This window comes from Gorilla gorilla, chromosome 9 (genome assembly GCF_029281585.2).
Source record: "Gorilla gorilla gorilla isolate KB3781 chromosome 9, NHGRI_mGorGor1-v2.1_pri, whole genome shotgun sequence".
Taxonomy (NCBI): Eukaryota; Metazoa; Chordata; class Mammalia; order Primates; family Hominidae; genus Gorilla; species Gorilla gorilla.
The window spans coordinates 90,938,774-90,958,927 of record NC_073233.2 but is presented as its reverse complement, the minus strand read 5'-3'; the positions used below and the strand labels follow the sequence as shown (position 1 = coordinate 90,958,927).

Below are 20,154 nucleotides of genomic sequence, written 5' to 3'. Positions count from 1 at the left end.
TGGGGAGAGGCTTGCAGGCACTGCTAAGGGGAAAAGCTCTGTGCCATTTGGGTCACTGCAAAGAACAACTCCAGCAACCTTCCTCCGCCAGAGGACGGGTGCCTGCCAATTCCCTAGTCGCAACTCCTCTCAACCTTTTTGAGGCGGAGAGAGGGGGCTGGGCTGGGAAGGATGTTGGGGAGTGCTCTTGGAAAATCTGAGGAAGGCAGAGGTGGGGGACTGCAGTCCTGTCACACACGGCCCGAGAGCTGAGGTTTGAGTGGGAAGGGGTGATGCGTGGGGAGAAATGGAGACAGTGATTTAATGTGGTCGCACTACTTTAGAACATTTGAATGTCGCTTGGACGAGCACTAGTTATTAATTTTTAAGATGAACGTGCTTAAGTTTTGTAGGGCTTTATTTTATGTGTGTATGTCTATGTGGTTTGTCTCGCCTTTTCTGCTGATTTGAGGTGACAGTGTCCTTTAATGGTGCACTCCGTGCCAGTCAGAAACATTTCACGTGTCTGGCGAAGGTTCTTTGAGGCTGCTGGAAGCAGCGTTTTTGTTAAATGTTTTCCGTTCTCCGACTGCTGGATTCAAGATTGTTTGGAAGTGGAGCCGACAGATTTGTGCTTGTGTGTTTTAAATTACATTGCATAGGCTCTTTGCCACTGACAGTGGTACCATAATGAGCTGCTGTTTCCTGAGGCATAGTCACTACTCACAAATAACGGTTTGAAGAGATCGATTAGGGAAGAGGGGTTCATTTTAACACATTAGAGAAAGGGAAAGTTAGAAGCGCTGTTAACCTTCATTTGCCATTACTGAAAGGTGCCCATGGAAGAGTGATTTTGGTTGTTTTGTTATTGTTGTTTTTTTAAACGAACTGACATTTAACAGGAGAGAAAGCATTCTGATTTACATGATGCTCTTGTAAGAGTTATAGGGATGATTAGGGCAATAGATATGTTACTTTGAGATAAACAGCTGGCTGGCTCCACAACAGATGGGGCCAGTCTTGGCTGAGAGATCTACACCCTTGGAAATGAATGGGCCTGGGGTCAACCACACCCCCTCTTGGAATGTCAAAAGAAGGAGAAATGCCAGAGTATTTGCTTAACTCTAGAATGCTAAACCTTTTCCTAGCTGAGTCAGACATGGGGGAGAGTCTTTACTGGCTGTCTTCTGCTGCTAAGCCAATTTTGTTCATTTTAAATTCAGATCCTTAGGTCTCCAAAGTTGTAGCTGTGTGATATTTCATTAAATGCTGCTTGATGCTGAATGCAAAGGACAGTCCATTGTATGGGCTTTGTAGTAGAGTGATTTATTGGGATGCCAATGAGCAGCTTTTGGATTTGGGAAAAGATCAACAGTTAGCCTTTGCCTCTACATCTCTCTGTTGATGACGCTCTGCTCTTCTGGACACCCTACCCTTCTCTCCTGTACTTTCATTTCTTCCCCCCGCCCCACCCCATCCCACCCACATCTCTTGAAATTCTGTTTATTTCCCTATCTCTCCATTTGCAGTTTACATTTTTCCTTTCTGTTTTAAAACCCCTCCTTTATCACCGGCATATCACATCTCTTTCTCTTCAATCTTAGAACACACTCCCTGGTCCTCCACTTCACCTAGGAACTCCTGGGTGGATGTAGACTATGTGAATATTTTTGCAGAATCCTCTTTGAAGAGAATTTCTTTGCCTTTTCTTTTTCTTGCAGTCTGTGCTTGGCAGGATGAGCAGCAATGAGCCTGACCCCTGGTCTGGTTTGTAGTTCCTGTGACAGACATAATTTAGCCCCAGCAGCATGTGAACAATGAAATGCTGCAGTTGGGCTCATGCCACTTTTCCTTTCACTGGCACCTGCCTATGGATTAGCAAGGTTTTTAAATGACCTACATGAAATGTTCTCATAATTCCCAAGGAATAAGTAGTCTTCAAGTGGCTTGCCTTATATAATACATTTTTTTTTCCTTATCCTTGCTGCAGCTGGTGGTGGGAAGGCTGATCTTTCCCCCCTCTTTCTTCCTGTTCCCTGTGGATTGCTGAGTAGCAATCCAGGTGGCCAAACTGCCCATTTAGTTTTTTGAAGATACTTGGAGGACAACAGTTCCCCACCCACCCTGGTTGTTTCTTCTCCTCTGTGCAGGAAAGAAGTTTGTTATTTTATACTCTTCTCTTAATGGGAAGAGTGTGATAGTGGCTGTATTTGTTTATGTAACAGCAGTGCTCCTCTAGGTGTGGAAAGTCTAACTGCTATCCATCTGGAGGCAACTAGTGTAACAGGCAGATTCAGAAGCTGTCCTCTTAGACCTTTTATGCACCATCTTCTCATTCCTAATTTTCTTCTTCTGAAATACTTCCTTACTCACCAAAGTTTCTTTTATTGTCCTAGGGAGGAGAAATGGGCTGAATGTAGTGTTAGATTTGGCCTCATCACTGCTGTCTCTGGGACCTTAAATAACTATTCATTTCTTTCTGCTTCGGTTTACTTATTTGCAAAGGGATAATGATCCTTGCTCTTTGGTTTACTGATGTTATAGCCCTCTATAATCTGGCCCCAACCTATAATTCTGACAATTTATATTGATTGAGCAGCTACCATGTGCTAAGCACTGTGGATACATCAGTGAAAACAAATGCTTTCTCTGACCTCATGGAGCTTATATTCTAATAGGGGATATACTTAATAAATAATTGCAAGTGTGATGAATGCCATTTCCAAAAGGGTTGGGTAGGAGTGCCTGACATGGTACTTTCCCCTTGTCTAGGGTTATCAGGAAAGGTTTCCTATAGGAAGTGACACTTCAAGAGACTTGGAGGGTAAACGGAAGTAGTAATTCAGGATGGCAGTGGGAGATGCTTATAGTGGGACAAAGGTTTCTGGCAGAGGGAAATTCATGTTCAAAGTTCAAAGGGAAGAGTGGTGAACCTGAGGATTTGAAAGGAAGTTAGAGACAGAGCAAGAGGAGAAAGACTAGAATGAAGAATGAGGCTGGAGAGGTGGGCAGAGGCTAGAGAGTAGGCAGTTCTTTGAGCTACAGGTGTATTTTGGTCTTTATCCTAAGGGTAATGAGAACCTAGCCTGGCTTTAAAAAACTAGATGAATGGCATATGTAGGAGGATATTAAAATATTATCCTGGCTGTTAAGTAGAGGAGATTGAAGGAAAGACTTGGTCAGAGTGAATGTGTAGAGACCAAGTAGCAAATAATTTTTGTTGTCTGTATGAGGGATGATGGTGCTTAGATCTAGGGTGGTGACAGAGGGTTTAGAGAGACACTAAGTTTTTTTTTTTTTTTTTTTTTTTTTTTTTTTTTTTTTTTTTTTTTTTTTGAGACAGAGTTTTGCTCTTGTTGCCCTTGCTGGAGTACAATGGCGCAATCTCGGCTCATTGCAACCTCCGCCTCCCAGGTTCAAGCAATTCTCCTGCCTCAGCCTCCCTAATGTCTGGGATTACAGGTGCCCGCCACCATGCTCAGCTAACTTTTGTATTTTTTTTTTTTTTTTTGAGACAGAGTCTCACTCTGTCGCCCAGGCTGAAGTACAGTGGCATGATCACAGCTCACTGCAGCCTCCATCTCTGGATTCAAGCGATTCTTCTGCCTCAGCCTCCCAAGTAGTTGGGATTACAGGCACCCACCACTCCCAGCTAATTTTTATATATTTAGTAGAGATAGGGTCTCACCATGTTGGCCAGGCTGGTCTCTCAAACTCCTGACCTCAAATGATCCACCCGCCTCAGCCTCCCAAAGTGCTGGGACTACAGGCGTGAGCCACCGCATCTGGCAACTTTTGTATTTTTAGTAGAGACGGGGTTTCACCATGTTGGCCAGGCTGGTCTCGAACTCCTGACCTCAGGTGATCCACCTGCCTCTGCCTCCCAAAGTTCTGGGATTACAAGCATGAGCCACCATGCCCGGCCGACACTAACTTTGAAAATTGTAATTGATAAGATTTGTTGATTGATTGGATGGGGGGATAGGGAGAAAAGGGAGTCATGAAATGACTTGAGTTTTTTTCTTGAGCAACTGGGGATGACGTTTTCAGAGAAAGAGAACACTGAATGGGAACCAGGTCTTTTTGTTTTCCGAAGGGAGGACCTTTGGACATGCTGAGTTTGAGGTTCCTGGAAGACATCTAAGATCTTTCACTGTTGCTGTCCATGTGTAGGATGTGGCATGATGGAGTAGAAGAGAGCTCTGGACGAGGCTTTCTCACACTGGGCACTACTTATTTATTAGCTGTATGATGTTGGACATATCACATTTTTTTTTCTGAGCTTTAGTTTCCTCATCTGTACAATGTATTTATTCCAATAATTTATACTTATCCCCAGCAAGGAAAACAACAGTATACTCAATTTACTTATTTGTTATAACAGTTTTCCATGCACCATGCTAGGAAAACAACATTGAATAAGATACTGTTTACTTTGGAGGAATTCACTCGGGTGAGGGAGACAAACGTAAATAATCACGTACAAAGAGGTACTTTGGCAATACTAGGCTGGGGGGTAGGGGTGATGGGTGTGGGAGGCATCCACACCTTTGATCCTAGACATGAAGGCAAGCAAAAGCGCTCCAGACTGTGTTTCCAGGCACCCAACAGAATGCCTCACACAAATTAGGGACTCTAAATGTTGGTAGAGTGAGTGAATTAACCTAAGTCACTAAGGGCCTATTCAAAAGCAGGAAATATCAACACATTGGAAGAGGACTATTAGTAATAATACAGATGCCAAATGTAAAATGCTTTTAAGAGACCCATTAAAATGTATTCTAGGCCAGGCACAGTGGCTCACGCCTGTAATCCCCACACTTTGGGTGGCTGAGGTGGGTGGATCACCTGAGGTCAGGAGTTCAAGGCCAGCGTGGCCAACATGGTGAAACTAAAAATACTAAAGTCTCTACTAAAAATACAAAATTAGGCGGGGGTGTAGTGGTGCATGCCTGTAGTCCCAGCTACTCAGGAGGCTGAGGCAGGAGAATCACTTCAACCCAGGAGGCGGAAGCTGCTGTGAGCCGAGATTGTGCCATTGCACTCTACTCTGGGCCACAGAGTGAGACTCTGTCTCAAAACAAAAAAAGTATTCTTGACACTTTCAGCTTTTGAGATATTTTGTGATCACTTTTAGGGAAATTCAGAAATATTTCAGATCTGGTTTCTTTTTGGGCTGAACTTCCTTTATTCAAGTCAGTTTCTCAAAAAAATCATTCTAATTGCACAGAGTTCCCTGAATCAATGGGTCTCAGACTTTTGAATTATATAGATTAGTAAAATTACAAAAAATAAAATTGAATGTACTGTGAACAATAGTTATTCTTCTGTAGTAAATTGAAAATGCCTCCTCACTTTTATCTCATAGAAAATATATTTAGCTTTATGAAAAATTGTCTACATTGGGTTTTCTCATTTTGTTGCAGAAATGAAACATCAGAATAGTATAATAATTTAGGGAACCATTGCCCTATTTTCTTGGCTGTGGTGGAAATGTGATCCATCTCCAAATAAGGGCATTCCAAGTATGGAGGAATTTAATATGGACCACAGTTAATTTATTTTTAGTTTTTTCCCTATAGGAAGCCAACTTTTGAGAACTAGGTAGGCCTCCTCAAGATTAGCCTAACATAGCAGTTCTTAATTCATGCCTGAAAGGTCCTCAGGAAGACCATGAACCTTTGAGATCATGTTAAATTGTATACATATACATATTTATGTGCTGGAGTTCATATGTACATGCACATATTTTTGTGTCAGTACGCGTGTGTCCTTGAGCAAATTACTTAATCTCTTTGAGCCTCTGTTTCTTTGTAAGGTTGTTGTGAGGTTCACATGATGAGATCATGTGTTTTAAATGTCTGACACTATGCTTGGTATAGCTGGTGCTCATGGTAGCTGTTTTTAACATTATTTATCCTTTTAAACATTTTATTTATTGGGTGGTGCTTGTTTAGTATCCACAGCGACAAAATGAGGAAAAAGATAATTTAGTGTAACTACACAACCTGATTCAATGGGAAGTACACAACATCACTGATGTAGAATTTTTGCCGGAAATGCTTAACTTAAATCTAACCATGGGGCTGGGCATAGTAGCTCACATCTGGAATCCTAGCACTTTGGGAGGTCACGGCAGGAAGATTACTTGAGCCCAGGAGTTCAAGACCACCCTGGGCAACATAGGGAGACTCTGTCTTTTCCTTTCCTTTCCTTTCCTTTCCATTCCTTTCCTTTTCTCTGTTTCCTTTCTCTCTTTCTTTCCAGAGCCTCACTCTGTTGCCTAGGCTAGAGTGCAGTCGTGTGATCACAGCTCACTGCAACCTCTACCTCCTAGGCTCAAGGGATCCTCCCATCTCAGCCTCCTGAGTAGTGGGGACCACAGGTGTGCACCACCATGCCTGACTAAATTAAAAATTTTTTTTGTAGAGACAAACTGTCACTATGTTGCCCAGGCTAGTCTTGAACTCCTGGGCTCAAGTGGTCCTCCCATTTTAGCCTCCCAAAGTGTGAGCCACTGTGCCCAGCTCTTGTCTCTATTAAAAGAAAAAAAAAATCTAACCATAAATAAATAATCAGACAAATCCAGATTGTGGGACATACTGCAAAATAACTGGCTTATGATCTTCAAAAATGTCACGCATGAAAGACAACAAAAATGGAAGGTATGAGGGACGATCTATATTAAGGGAGACTAAAGAGATATGACAACCAAATGGAACATGTAATCCTAGATTGGATCCTGGACTTAAAAAAAAAAGCTACAAAAGACATTTTCAGGATAATTGGGGAAATTTGAATGGGAGCTACATATTAGATAATCAGTAACAATGTTAGTTTTCTTGGATGTGATAATGATTCCATTTGTTTAACCTGACACGTTGTAGATATTGGTATATGATCAGCTGGCATTCCTGAATGTCTTCAGGAATGTCATAGCAAAGCTAGAACACATCAAGGGCTGCTTCAGGAGGTAGTGATTTTCCTGGTCATTTCAAGTATTTAATCAGCCTATGGGCTGGGATACCACTTTTTGGGACATTGTAAGTGTTGTTTTATATCCTTTCTAAATACAATCCTGTATTCTGTGACTGGAAACTTCTACAGCTGGCACTCTATGCGTGACATTACTAGAGGGAGCAATGCAGGAGGAACATTAGCTGTTCCCAAATCGAAGGGAAAAGGTACCTAAATTTATATCTCAAATTTGTTTTTTGATTCTAGAATTGACATAAGATTGGCTGGGCGCAGTGGCTTATGCTTGTAATCCCAACACTTTGGGAGGCTGAGACAGGTGAATTGCTTGAGTCTAGGACTTTGAGACCAGCCTGGGCAACATGGTGAAACTCTGTCTCTACAAAAAATACGAAGATATTTTTGTATTTTTTAGCTGGGTGTGGTGGCGCACACCTGTGTCCCAGCTACAGGGAAGGGTGCGGCTGAGGCAGGAGGATCCCTTAAGCCCCAGAGGTCAAGGCTGCAGTGAGCCCTGATCATGAGACCTTGTCTTAAAAAAAGAAAAGAAAGAAATAACATAAGATTAATTAAAATTCATTACAGAAAAACACATGGACTGCATAGGGAAAGTCCTCTTTAATTCTACCCACAAAGATAATCAACTGTTAGATTTTGATGTGTATTCTTCTGTCATTTTTTCCCATATGTGTACTAGCAATATTATTATAACACATGTAATTCTGCTTGTTCTCTTTTGCTTAATATATTTTGGGCATTTCCCCCATGTATTTGCATATTGCTCCAACTTACCTGTTTTAATGGTTGTTGGGAACTGTGCTACAGTGAGCCTTTGAGTACCTCATTTTGTTATGAATTTGTGGGAATATTTCTGTAAGATATCTTTCAGGGGGCAGAAATGCTGAGTCCAAGGGCACTAGCATTGCCCCCTGTTTTAAATTCTTGTCAGCAATGTTGAGAGGGCTAACTCTACATACCTGTGCCAAGTCCATTAGCCACTTGGGCTGAACTCTTTTACTAAGGGAAGCTAGTTGCGAAGGGTGAACAGAACGGGGGCAAAAATTGAACTACGGAGTTCCTGCTGGTTTTTGTCATGGTGATAATAAAGGTTGATGTGTAAATAATGTAGAAATCCCTGGAAAAGAGAAATACTTTATCCCTGCCTGCAACACAGTACAGTGTTTAAAAAGTGAACTGAAACAATAAAGCAGTCAAGAGTTTTCCCCAGAGAATTCTGCAGAAAAATTTTATTTTCTAGTTACGGTTAGTTAACTTCACTAAAATGTGGACGTCATCAACCTTGAAATGAAAATATCTTCTGCTCACTTCCTCTACATCTCAGTCATGCAACCACATTGCAAAGAGAATTTAAGCTCCACTTTTAAAATATCTGAAGCAGGTGGTTAAAAGGCCCGAGTGTTCATTTTTCTGAATTTCAGTAGAAGCAATCAAAGGGCAGATTTTTGGCATTTTTCTTTAGAGAAGCAGGTGTGAGCTTAGGAGTGGCCATCAGTGAGTCACTTTGCCCTAACAGGAACCCTGGGGAAGAGATTGTGAGGATCGCAGCCATGAATTATTTTCACTCTTTAGCCACTGTGGCTGGGTGAAGCAAACAAAAAATTTGAGCCGTTTGCTACGTGGACAACTTATCTTCTTTTTTTTTTTTTTTTTTTGAGACAGAGTCCCACTCTGTCACCCAGGCTGGAGTGCAGTGGCGCAGTCTTGGCTCACTGCAACCTCCAACTCCTGGATTCAAGCGATTCTCTTGCCTCAGCCTACCGAGCAGCTGGGATTACAGGTGCCCACCACCACGCCTAGCTAATTTTTTTGTATTTTTAGTAGAGATGGGGTTCCGCCTTGTTGGCCAGGCTGGTCTCAAACTCCTGACCTCAGGCGATCCGCCCACTTCAGCCTCTCAAAGTGCTGGGATTACAGGTGTGAGCCACCATGCCTGGCCGAGCCTCAGTTTCTTTATCTATAAAATGGGGATTATTGTGGGGCTCAAAGGAGATGTTGTGTATAAAAGGACTTTGGCAAATTTATGTGCACATAAATATATGCTGTTGTCAAAGGGTTCATGTCTCAAACTCTCAAACTGAGCAAGTTCATACTAGTCTTTCCTTTAACTCCAGTGGCCTTTGTAGGCTGAATGACTTTTTAAAAGGAATTCTGTCTCATGTTGACTAATTGTTACTTCTTCATCCAGTGTTTGTGTGCTAAATGCAAGGTCCTGTGCTGGGTATTCTGATAGGAAAACAAAGGTGGAACCATCTGAGTGCTTTCCTTGTTCACCACTTTTATTGTAGGAAACTAATATCTTTTAATGAGAGTCTTCTATAAAAGATGCTCTACAAAGTTGTATTGTGGATGCTGTCTTATTATCTCAATTCTAGGCAGTAGAATTTAGCTCAATTTTTTACATACAAATGAGGAACCAATTTTCAGTAAGGTTAAGTAAACTTGTTTTGTTTTTCGACATGACCTAGCCCTCCCCTCCCTCTCTGAAAAATGCAGATGTAGACCCTAGGTAGGCTTTCTGAAACCAAAACTATACTGTTTCTGTAGCTGCTTCCTGTTCTTGCTTTGCCTTCTGATTGAAAATATAAGCTTCATGAAGCCAGGACCGTCTGGTGGCATTTACTTTCATATGGTTCATGTTATTTTCAGGCACGGGGGAAGAGTTTTCTGTAGACCTTTTGTTCACTGGAGCCATAATGTGAACTGTCATAGCATCTACTGGGTGCCAGGTGGTTTATGTTTTATTTGATTCTTTTTCCAACTTAATTCGAAACCTTTCAAACCTTTAGAGCAATTGCAAAAATAGTACAGTGAAGCCAGGCACAGTGGTGCACACTGGTAGTCCCAGCTACTCAGGAACAGGAACAATGCTTGAGCCCAGGAATTCAAGAGCAGCCTGGGCAACGTTGTAAGATCCCATCTTTAAAAAAAAAAAAAGAAAAGAAAGAAAAAAATCCCACCTAAAAAAACAAAAAACAAACGAAAAACATTCCATGTACCTTTTATCTGGATTAATTTGCTTTTGTCTTTACACACATACACACACACGTGTGCACACACACAGATACTTTTTCTAAACCACTTGAAAGTAAGTTGCAGATATCGCCATGCCTTGTCTCTAGGCCCTTAAGCATATATCCCCTAAGAACAAGGACATTCTCCCATGTAATCACAATACCATTACATGGAAACAATCATATTTTTCTGATTTCCTCAGTCATTCCAATGTCCTTTATAACTTTTAAAAAATTTTTCTGATCCAGAGTCTTATCAAGACTACTTACACAATACAGTTGTGTTCTTTAGTTTCCTTTAATGTAGCATATTACCTGTATTAGTCAGTGTTCTCCAGAGACAGAACCAATAGGATGGATGGATGGATTGATGGATGGATAGACAGAGAGAGAGGGAGAGAGAGAGAGAGAGAGAGAGGTGGGAAGAGATTTGTTAGGGCGATAGGCTCGTGTGATTATGGAGGTTGAGAAGTCCCATGACAGGCTGTCTATGAGCTGGAGACCCTGGGATGCTGGTAGCTTAGTTCAGTCCAAGTTGGAAAGTCCTTGGAACTGGGGAAGCTGACAGTGGAACTCTCAGTCTGAGGCTGAAGACCCAGAGACTGGGGGGCTGCTGGTGTTAAGTCCTGGAGTCCAAAGGCCAGGTAGCCTGGAGTTGTTGTCCGAGGACAGGAGAGGAAGAGTGTAGTGTATTTCAGCTCCAGCAGACAGCTTGACATATTCGCCTTTTCTCTGCTTTTGTTTTCTCCAGGCCCCCAGCAGACTGAATGGTGCCCACCAACACTGGTGGTGGATCTTCCACACCTGGTCCACTGAGACATGCTTATCTCCTCTGGAAACAGTCTTGCAGACACACCCCCAAATAATGCTTTAGTAGGTTTCTAGGTATTTCTTAATCTAATCAAGTTGACACCTAAAATTAACCACCACAGTACCCTTGCCTTTTTTGCCTTTTATGATATTGAAATTTTTGAAGATTCCAAGTTTGTTGTCTGTGAATTGGATTTGTCTGATTGTTTTCTCATTATTAGATTCAAGTTAAACACTTGTGGTGAGAATTCTTCATAGGCAATGTTCTATCCCTCCCCGTGCATCATAGGTGACACCTAATGTCAGTTTGTAACATCACTGGTGACATGAGGTTTGATCATTTGGTTGAGGTGGTATTGCCAGATCTCTCCATTGAAAGGGCACCCTTTTCCCTTTGTAATTAATAAAATTATCTGTGAGGTGATATCTTGAGATTGTTTGAGTATCCTGTTCCTCAATAACTTTAATTCAAAAGTTTTAACATCTATCGATAATCCTGGCCTCGGTCAATTGGTATTCATGAAGGGATGATTTTCTAATTCTCTTTCCTTCTGTATTTATCATATGATAGATTAGCTTTCAGCCCCCAACCCCCCTGCCGCCCTGCTTTTTTTTTTTTTATGAGACGGAGTTTTGCTTTTGTTGCCCAGGTTGGATGGAGTGCAGTGGCGCAATCTCGGCTCACGGCAACCTCCGCCTCCCGGGTTCAAGCAATTCTCCTGCCTCAGCCTCCGGAGTAGCTGGGATTACAGGTGTGTACCACCATGCCCGGCTAATTTTTGTAAAGATGGGGTTTCACAGTGTTGGTCAGGCTGGTCTCGAATTCCTGACTTCAAGCGATCTGCCCGTCTCGGCCTCCCAAAGTGCTGGGATTACAGGCATGAGCCACTGTGTCTGGCCCCAACCACCCCGCCCCCGCTTTTTTGTTAATATCACTTGGACCCATGATTTCTTTTTCTCACAATGTGTTATAATCTATTACTAATCTTCTTGCCTTTTTTCCCCCTCAACCTTATGCTTTCTGATATTCAAATTGTCCCAAATGTAGCTATTGTGAGCCTATCTTATTTATTTGGCCCCAAAAGCAATCTGATAAAGTAGGTGAGATTTTGCACTTACAAGTGAGTAAATGAAGGCTCAGAAACTACAGGTAACTTTCCCAAGGTCATATACCTAGTTAGCAGAGGTGGCCAGATGAAAACCCAGTTTTGATTAACTTAAGCTGGTCCTGCTACTTGGTTCCTGCTACTCCATACTGCATCCTGTTGGACCATGAACAGAATGTCACTTGCTGAAACCAAGTTAAAAAGAAAGCACAATCCTTGCATCATTGTTGCTAATAGCAAATAATTGGAAACCACCTTAAATGTGTATCAGTAGGGAACTGGTTAAATAAATGGGTGTGTAAACACAAGGGAAAACTATGAAACTGCAAACAAGAATTAGGGTGTTCTCTAAGTTCAGATATGGAAAAATCTCCAAGGATATATTAAAAGAAAGAAGGAAGGTGCAGAACAGTATATATTTGTGAACTAAGTTGAGGATAAGAAAATATATTCGATTTTGCACACAGAAACCCTGGAAAGAGGCCAGGCACGGTGGCTCACACCTGTAATCCCAGCATTTTGGGAGGTCAAGGCAGGCAGGTCATTTGAGCCCAGGAGTTTGAGACCAGTTTAGGCATCATGGCAAAATCCCAGATCTACAAAAATACAAAAATTAGCTAGGCATGGTGTCATGTGCCTGTAGTCCCAGCTACTTGGGAGGCTGAGGCAGGAGGATCACTTGAGCCTGGAAGGCAGAGGTTTCAGTGAGCCAAGATCGTGCCATTGCACTCCAACCTGGGCGACAGAGTGAAACTGTCTCAAAAAGACATTGGAGAAGGCTGCTTTAGCCATTGGTGGCTGGTCAGGAGACAGAGGGATGCTTTAAAAAGATCCCAAGTGTGGGAGCCTACAAACTGGAGTTTGAATTTGTGTCATGGCATTTTCATGCTACACAATCTTGGGCAAGTCATAACTGCTCTGAGACTCAGGTTCTTCATCTATAATAGGGGATGTCTAGTCTCAAAATGTTTCTTCACAAGGTACTTATTACAAGGAAAATAGTTACAAGGAAATTACAAGTTACAAGGAAAATAGTAACTTCACAGTGGAGAAACATGGCAGACACCACTTTAAGTGATCAAAGTTTACACCAGTGATGGGACAAATCAACGTCTGAGAAGTTCACAGTATCACTCGTGTGGCATTCCTGCCAAAAATACAGAACCTGATCTAATCAGAAATAGCTAAGGAAATATCTGATAAACCAAAATTGAGAAACATTCTACATAATATTTTTTTCTGTATTTTTCAAAAAAGTAAAGGTCATGAAAAACAAAGACTGAGGAATGGTTCTAGATTAAAAGTGACTAAAGACACATTAAAAACTAAATGTAACATATGATCCTGGATTGGATATTAGAGAAATTTTATTTTATTTTTTGCCATAAAGGCCATTATTTGGTCAATTGGTGAAGTTTGAATAAGGGTTGAGATTAGATAATAGTATAGGATGAATGTTAATTTCCTGATTTTGATAATTATACCATGGAAACACAAGGACTGTCCTTGTTTTCTAGGAAATACTAAGTATTTCAGGGTAAAGAAATGTCCATTACAGAGGGAGAATGATAAAGAAAATGTAAAGCATTTAAGTAATCTGGGTGAAGGGTAATTAGTAGTTTTCTTGAAGCTTTTTGTAAGTCTGAAATTAATTAAAAATAAAGAGGTAAAGATGGTGAGAGGGGAGATGCCAATACTTAGAGCACAGGGTTTGTTGCAAGGGTAAAACAAGGCTCAGGTCTCAGCGTGGTGCCTGTCACCTGGTGTGCTTCCCAGTACAGGCTGGCATTGTAGGGTGGGCAAAGCCGACAGTAGCTCTTAGCCATCATGTGGGAGCCAAATTAAAATTGGCCTGTGGCATATGGTGACAGTATTGTTCTGAATCCACAATTGGAATTCATGGTCTGACGAATACTTTTCTCTCTTATTTATAAATTCATTTAATTGCAAAGTTTCTAAAAGTACACACATCAAATCACATTTAGTTATCCACTTAACAAATCATCTCAGTATAGTGTTAAATTTATATGAAGTTGTGATTGTCCTAGGAAAGCTAGGGGTAATGGTCCCTTTCCATCTGGGCCATTTTGGGGCCACTACTAGCATTTGGGCAACTATCTCTTACCTTTTCTTCCCTTTCCTCTCCCTCAACCCAACGCCCAGTTTCTGATTTTGTTGCAGAGAACTATTTTAATTAGCCATGTTAAATGTTAATTGTTTTGGCAGACAAAAGAAACTTGAATAAGATTTTCCTTCCAAAACTCAAGAACTTTGCTTTCTAAGAGTTAACATTGGAAAGAATGTTTCTGGCCTGGAAAATTTAGGTAGCAACCTGAAAAGGAATTCATGTCCTACAGGAATTGGAAGTTGGGTAGAGAGCTCAATTTCTTTTGAGAGAGATTAAAATATATACTTCTGTCTGAAATAGTAATAAAAATCTATTTTTTCATCTTTTTGCTAACAGCCTCAAAATATGAATGATTAAATTCAAAATAGATTTAGCACTAAAAAAAAAAAACCCTCAAGTGATCCGGATTTTAAAACATTTCTGAGATATCAGACAGACTATTTTGCTGAGTAAGAAGATCCTTAGTGTAACATTTAAGCCTGTCCCTTTGAAGTGACAAAATTTCTACCTTCTGAGGAGCTATAGCTGTATAACTCAAGATTCCAAATTCAATGATACAAATCTGTACTTACTGTTACTGCTGTGGAACTGTCCTTTTTTGACTATTACCTGCCACAGATTGTTTGGTCTTAGAATTCTGCATGCTTTTTGCTTTTAAAATTATGGTCAGGAAGCAAAATGGCATGTTTGCAAACATAGTAAGTTATTTTCTTTCTGTAACTTTATAATAATAATATTGGCAAACTTTTTTTTAGTTGATGACCTGCCAAGCACTGTGTTAACATGTTATATCATTTAATTTTGGCAAAAATCACATGAGAAAACTGAATCTCTGAAAACTTAAGTAGCATGCCTAAGATCGTATGACTAGCTAAGGGGCAGATCCAGGACCAGAAATCAAGACTGTCTTACTGCAGAGTCTGTGCTGTGTGATTTTTCTGCTGGACAATTTGCAATTTTATGTGGAAGATGATTCATTTTTTCACCTTATAATCTTGAAAGCTGAGTCCTTTTTTACTTGATAAGTATTTATTGAGAGCCCATCACATGTCAGGCACCTTGAGAACTATAGAGATGGTTGAAACACATCTTTATGATTAAGGCATTCACCTAGCAGCATTATTCACCATAGCCAAAAGATGGAAGCAACCCAAGTGCCCATTGATGGATGAATGGATAAACAAAATGTGGTATTTACATACAGTGGAATATTACTCAGCTTTAAAAAGGAAGGAAGTTGTGACACATGCCACCACATGGATGACCTTGAAGACCTTATGCTAAGTGAAATAAAAGCCAGTCACAAAAAAACACATTTTGTATGATTTCAATTATATGAGATATTTAGAGTAGTCAGATACAAAGAAATATAAAGTAAAATGGTGGTTACCAGGAGCTGGGGGCAGGAGAGAAGTGGGAAGCTGTTTAGTGGGTGTAGAGTTTCAGTTTTAGAAGATCAAAAAGTTCTATAGATTGGTTGCACATCAGTGTGAATATACTTCATGTTATTGAACTGTACACTTAGAAATTGTTAAGATGGTAAGTTTTATGTTATGTATATCTAAAAAACCAAACAGATACACCTTATGTCTTAGTCCATTTGTGCTACTATAGCAAAATATCTGAGACTGAGTAATTTGTAAACAACAGAAATTTATTTCTTACAGTTCTGGAGGCTGGAAAGTCCAAGATCCAGGCGCCAGCAGGCTTGGTGTCTGCCGAAGGATACTCTCTGCTTTTCTACTCTTGTGCCCTTTGGATGGTGCCTTGTTCCTGCATCCTCCAAAGGATGTGTGGTCACATGGTGGAAGGCACAGAAGGACAACTCACCCCTTCAAGCCCTTTTTGTAAGGTGCTAATCCCTTCATAAGCATGGAGCGCTCATGGCCTAATTACCTCCTAAAGTTCCCACCTCTAAATACAGATGCATTGGAGATTAAATTTCAACATGAATTTTGAAAAGGACACAAACCATTCAAATCATAGCACTCCTTTACTACTTGGTAGAAAGTGATCAGTGAGACAGGAAGGACTGAGAAGTAATAAGTGTTAGAAATGGCTTCCAAGACAGGGTAGATCTGGCTGTGCAGCAGAAGATGGATAAAATTTGTGTGTCAATGAGGAAGGTGAGAAGGGCAACTCAGGGGAAGGGAACAGTCAGCAAAGTTATAGACATGCTTTAAAGTCCAGTCCTTGCAAGGAACAAATCTCCAAGTTCATGGTTCTATAATTGTGGGTGTCCCAGCCATCTTTGTTGTGGTCAGAGACCTGAAAGCAAAGTCTAAACCAGGTTCATGAAGTTGTGGTGTGCTGGACAGGTACTCATTCATGATTCGTTCAGTAAACATTTACATAGTGCCAGGTGCTATGCTAGGCACTTTATGTATGGTGGCAGATTTAATAACCCTAACAACTTTGGAGCTATTAATAGCTCCAATTAACAGATGCAGATGCAGATGCAGATACAGAAATTGTGACTCAGAGAGAGGAAGTAACCTGTCCAAAATCACATGACGGGTAGGTGGCAGGAGTAAGACTTTTCCTATAGAGCCCATGCTGTGTCCACTAAGCCACACGCTTCTTCTTGCAGGTGAGTGCCAGGTGATGTCTGCTTTTGAACTACAGTCAAAATGGCACCTGGCCACCACCACTTGCCATCTTCTTGCTGCTTTTGAGGATACCTTACATTTCTGAGGCTCAGCTTTCTTTTCTTTTTTCTTTTTTGTTTTTGAGACAAGGTCTTGTTCTGTTGCCCAGGCTGGAGTGCAGTGGCATGATCACGACTCACTGCAGCCTTAACCTCCCATGCTCAATCAATCTGCCCACCTCAGCCTCCTGAGTAGCTGGGGCTACAGGTGCACACCCCCACATCTGGCTGATTTTTGTATTTTTTTTTTTTCATAGACACAGGGTCTCATTCTATTGCCCAGGGGGGTCTCAAACTCTTGGGCTCAAGTGATCCTTCCTCCTTGGCCTCTCCAGTAACTAGGACTACAGAGGTGTGCCACCATGCGTGGCCTCAACTTTCTTTTTTGTTGTTGTTGTTAATGTTGTTTTTCCTAGCCACCTAGATGACCAGGGACAGGCTCAGCTTTCTTGTCTGTGAAATGAAGGCCTGTATTAGACCAGGTTATTTCTAAAGTTTCTCCCAGATCTAAAAACCTAATTTATTCATTCATCAAGCACAAGTTTTATATCTATTATATGCCAGATACTGTGCTCATGGGTAGTAGCAATCAAGATTTGACAGCACACTGTTTTTGACTATAAGGAGATTGTAGGCTAAAGAAAGAGATGTAAAAGAGATGATTATCATACAGTATGGTCATAATGCTGGCAGTGTACGTAGAGATAACTATTGGAGCATAGAGGAGGGGCACCTGACCCTGTCTAGGATGAGAGGATGTTAAGAAGAAATGACTCCAGGAAGATAATGAAGAAGACCACAAGAACCTCATCCTTCCTGTTGTCCCTATGGTCATAAGCATGTTATTTATTTATTTATTTACAGAGTCTCCCTCTGTCTGTCACCCAGGCTGGAGTGTAGTGGAATAGTCTCGGCTCACTGCAACCTCTGCCTCCCAGGTTCAAGTGTTTCTCCTGCCTCAACCTCCTGAGTAGCTGGGATTACAGGCGTATGCTATCACTCCTGGTTAATTTTTGTATTTTTAGTAGAGACGGGGTTTCGTCATGTTGGCCATGCTGATCTCAGGCTCCTGACCTCAAGTGATCCACTCACCTTGGTCTCGCAAAGTGCTGGGATTACAGGCATGAACCATAACACTTGGCCACTTATTTATTAAAGTCATTAAAGCTTTGGCAAACTTTTTATTTTAAGTCTTATGGAAAATTTAGTCATATATGACAGTTAAGTTCCCAGCAATATGTCAAATATCTATAAGGTTTAGAATCTCTTCCAGATTAGAGAAAGATTATAAGGTTAAAAAGGGACCTGTGGGTTAGATTTTTTTTTTTGAAGGCATTTAGGAAGCATAGAGCAGATTAGTAAGAAACTCAAGGGTCCAGAGTTATTGGAGATGCTCACAACTAAAGTCACAGATGGTTATGCTTCGAAAAAGCAAGTGAAATTGCCAAAACACTGGGTAATATATGTGATTTTCTCAAAATTACTAAGTACCGCTGAGTTACTAAGGATTAGAATTACTAAATATACAATTTCAATACTAGGAAATTGAAGTGGAGGTTGAGGGGCAAAAGTTAGGCACTAACCATTAATTGAGCAGCTGTGCTCTGCCCTTTGCATTTATAATTTTATTTGATCCTCCCCACAATCCTGTAATATAGGTGTTCTTATCCTGGCTTTATAAGTACAAAAACTGAGGCTCAAAGAGGTTGTGACTTGCTTAAGGTCACAGCTGGAAGGAGACTAAACAGTGGTTTAAGGCTCCTTCCTCTACTTCATGCTCCTTCAAAACACTAGAGTTTCTATTTCTGGAGGAACCACCCAGGGTGCAGGGCATAGACGCCTCCCTTCCATCTATGGAGCCCAGGGGATTCATGATAGTTAGGGGAGGCCAGCTCTTCAACTTTTCTAACACACTGAAGGACAGCTCCAGTTCCCTGTGTCTTCTCTCTGAGGTGGTAGATCACCAAGTCACAGGGAAAGTTTTTTTACTAAAACATTAATATATTAATATTGCCTTGCACCTCACTTTCTCTTTTTCCAGGCAATGTATGAGTGTTTGATCTTGGCAATTTGTCTTTTAGAAGTGGCTCATAAAAATCATCTGAGAGAATGCTGATTGAGGTCAGCTACGTTTGTATTGGATCCCTTCTCCCTCCCCAACAAAGGAAAACTTCAGCTCATTTGCTCCAGATTCTGTCTTTGCAGTTCTGAGAGACCTTGTCAACTGGTTCTTAGAGGCCTTGAACTATAAGATTATGACAGGATCACATGGAAGGCTCAGCACTTCTAATCTGCTGCCTCAGGCTCCTTCTGCTCTCATGGTCCCCTGTGGGCACAGTGTCTTGTCAGGGAATGTTTTCCCAGCTGGCTTTGGAGGCAGGCCAGACATCTCTCTCAGGCCCTTTAGCCCTTGCTGTTAAGTTCCCACACATGGCTGCATGCAACATGGAAAACTAGCTTCCAACATGGGTTGATGAATTATGGCAGTGGGGAAAAGTCTCCTCTAGCCAGGCCATTTCTCTTCCCTGGTATTCCATAGTTTGGGCTATAGCGAAATGGATAGAGGATCCGAGGTCAGGAGATCAGAGCTTAAGTCTTGGCTCAAGTCACAAATCCTGGGGCTGTGAGCACTTGATCTGTTTGAGCCTGTTTTTATTGCTGAAAAGGAAGGACTGATGACAATCCCAGCTTCATGCTGCTGTTCTGAGTCACATAACTCAATATATAGTATAAATGGGCTTTATAACAAGCCTGTAGCATGTTTTACAGATGCCAGAGCTTGTTCTTAAAGACCAAATTTGGCTCAAAGAGAAATGTTTCTGGAAATTGAGCAGGAGGCCTGCTCTGTCATCACTGGTCTCCAGTTCCTGGCAAACCTGATTATTGCTCAAGGAGGCATTTGTGGCATCATTCTCCTGTTTATTTTTGTAATCTCATTTATAGTATTGTAAATGCTACCAGAAGCTTTGGTGATTGTTGAATATTTATCTTTGAAAACTCTAGCCAGGGTTGTACACTCATACCCAGAACTATTTACCCCAGAGTAATTATTTGAATTCTTAGAGCTATGTGTGATTCATTTTCCAATAAATTCTGGGACAGCAGAGCTGGCTATGTATGATAAATGAGGTGTATCTCACTTGCTAGATGAGAACTCCTGAGGGTATCTTAGTAGGTAAACCGTACGTCAGGGCTATTACAACTTCATACATGCTTCTGAGAATGAAATGAGGGTGGGGAAGAGGTGTTTTTTTTTTGTTTTTTTTTTTTTTTTTTTTTTTTACTGTAAGTGCTTTGTGAGTTTAAAGCTAGAAGCCCTTGGAAAGTGAAAAGGGTCTTTCGTGGACTCTCATCAGTTTGTTGGAATTATTACCCTGTTCTGACAAATTTTCTAGGTGTTCCCAAGACACTTAGGGATCGTTGCTTACTTCCACCTTCTTGCCGCTTCAAATGATAGCTCTTCATTCTTCCTGGCTG

At 41.1% G+C, this 20,154-nt stretch overlaps 1 protein-coding gene across 18 annotated transcripts in view; it reads left to right on the top strand.

Annotated features, from left to right (window-relative positions):
- RAB30 (RAB30, member RAS oncogene family) overlaps positions 1-20,154 on the top strand; it is a 92,757-nt gene that overhangs the window by 582 nt on the left and 72,021 nt on the right. For 2 of the 18 annotated variants that reach the window (XM_063693439.1, XM_063693435.1), the window contains exons 2-3: positions 11,447-11,548; positions 15,698-15,877. The exons of 4 other annotated variants lie outside the window; for them this stretch is intronic. The gene's annotated coding sequence lies outside the window, so the exon portion shown is untranslated. Of the gene's footprint in view, positions 254-10,737; positions 10,860-11,434; positions 11,549-15,697; positions 15,883-20,154 lie in introns of those variants that run through there. 12 more of the 18 variants (XM_063693440.1, XM_063693433.1, XM_063693444.1 and 9 more) reach the window with 11 other exon arrangements.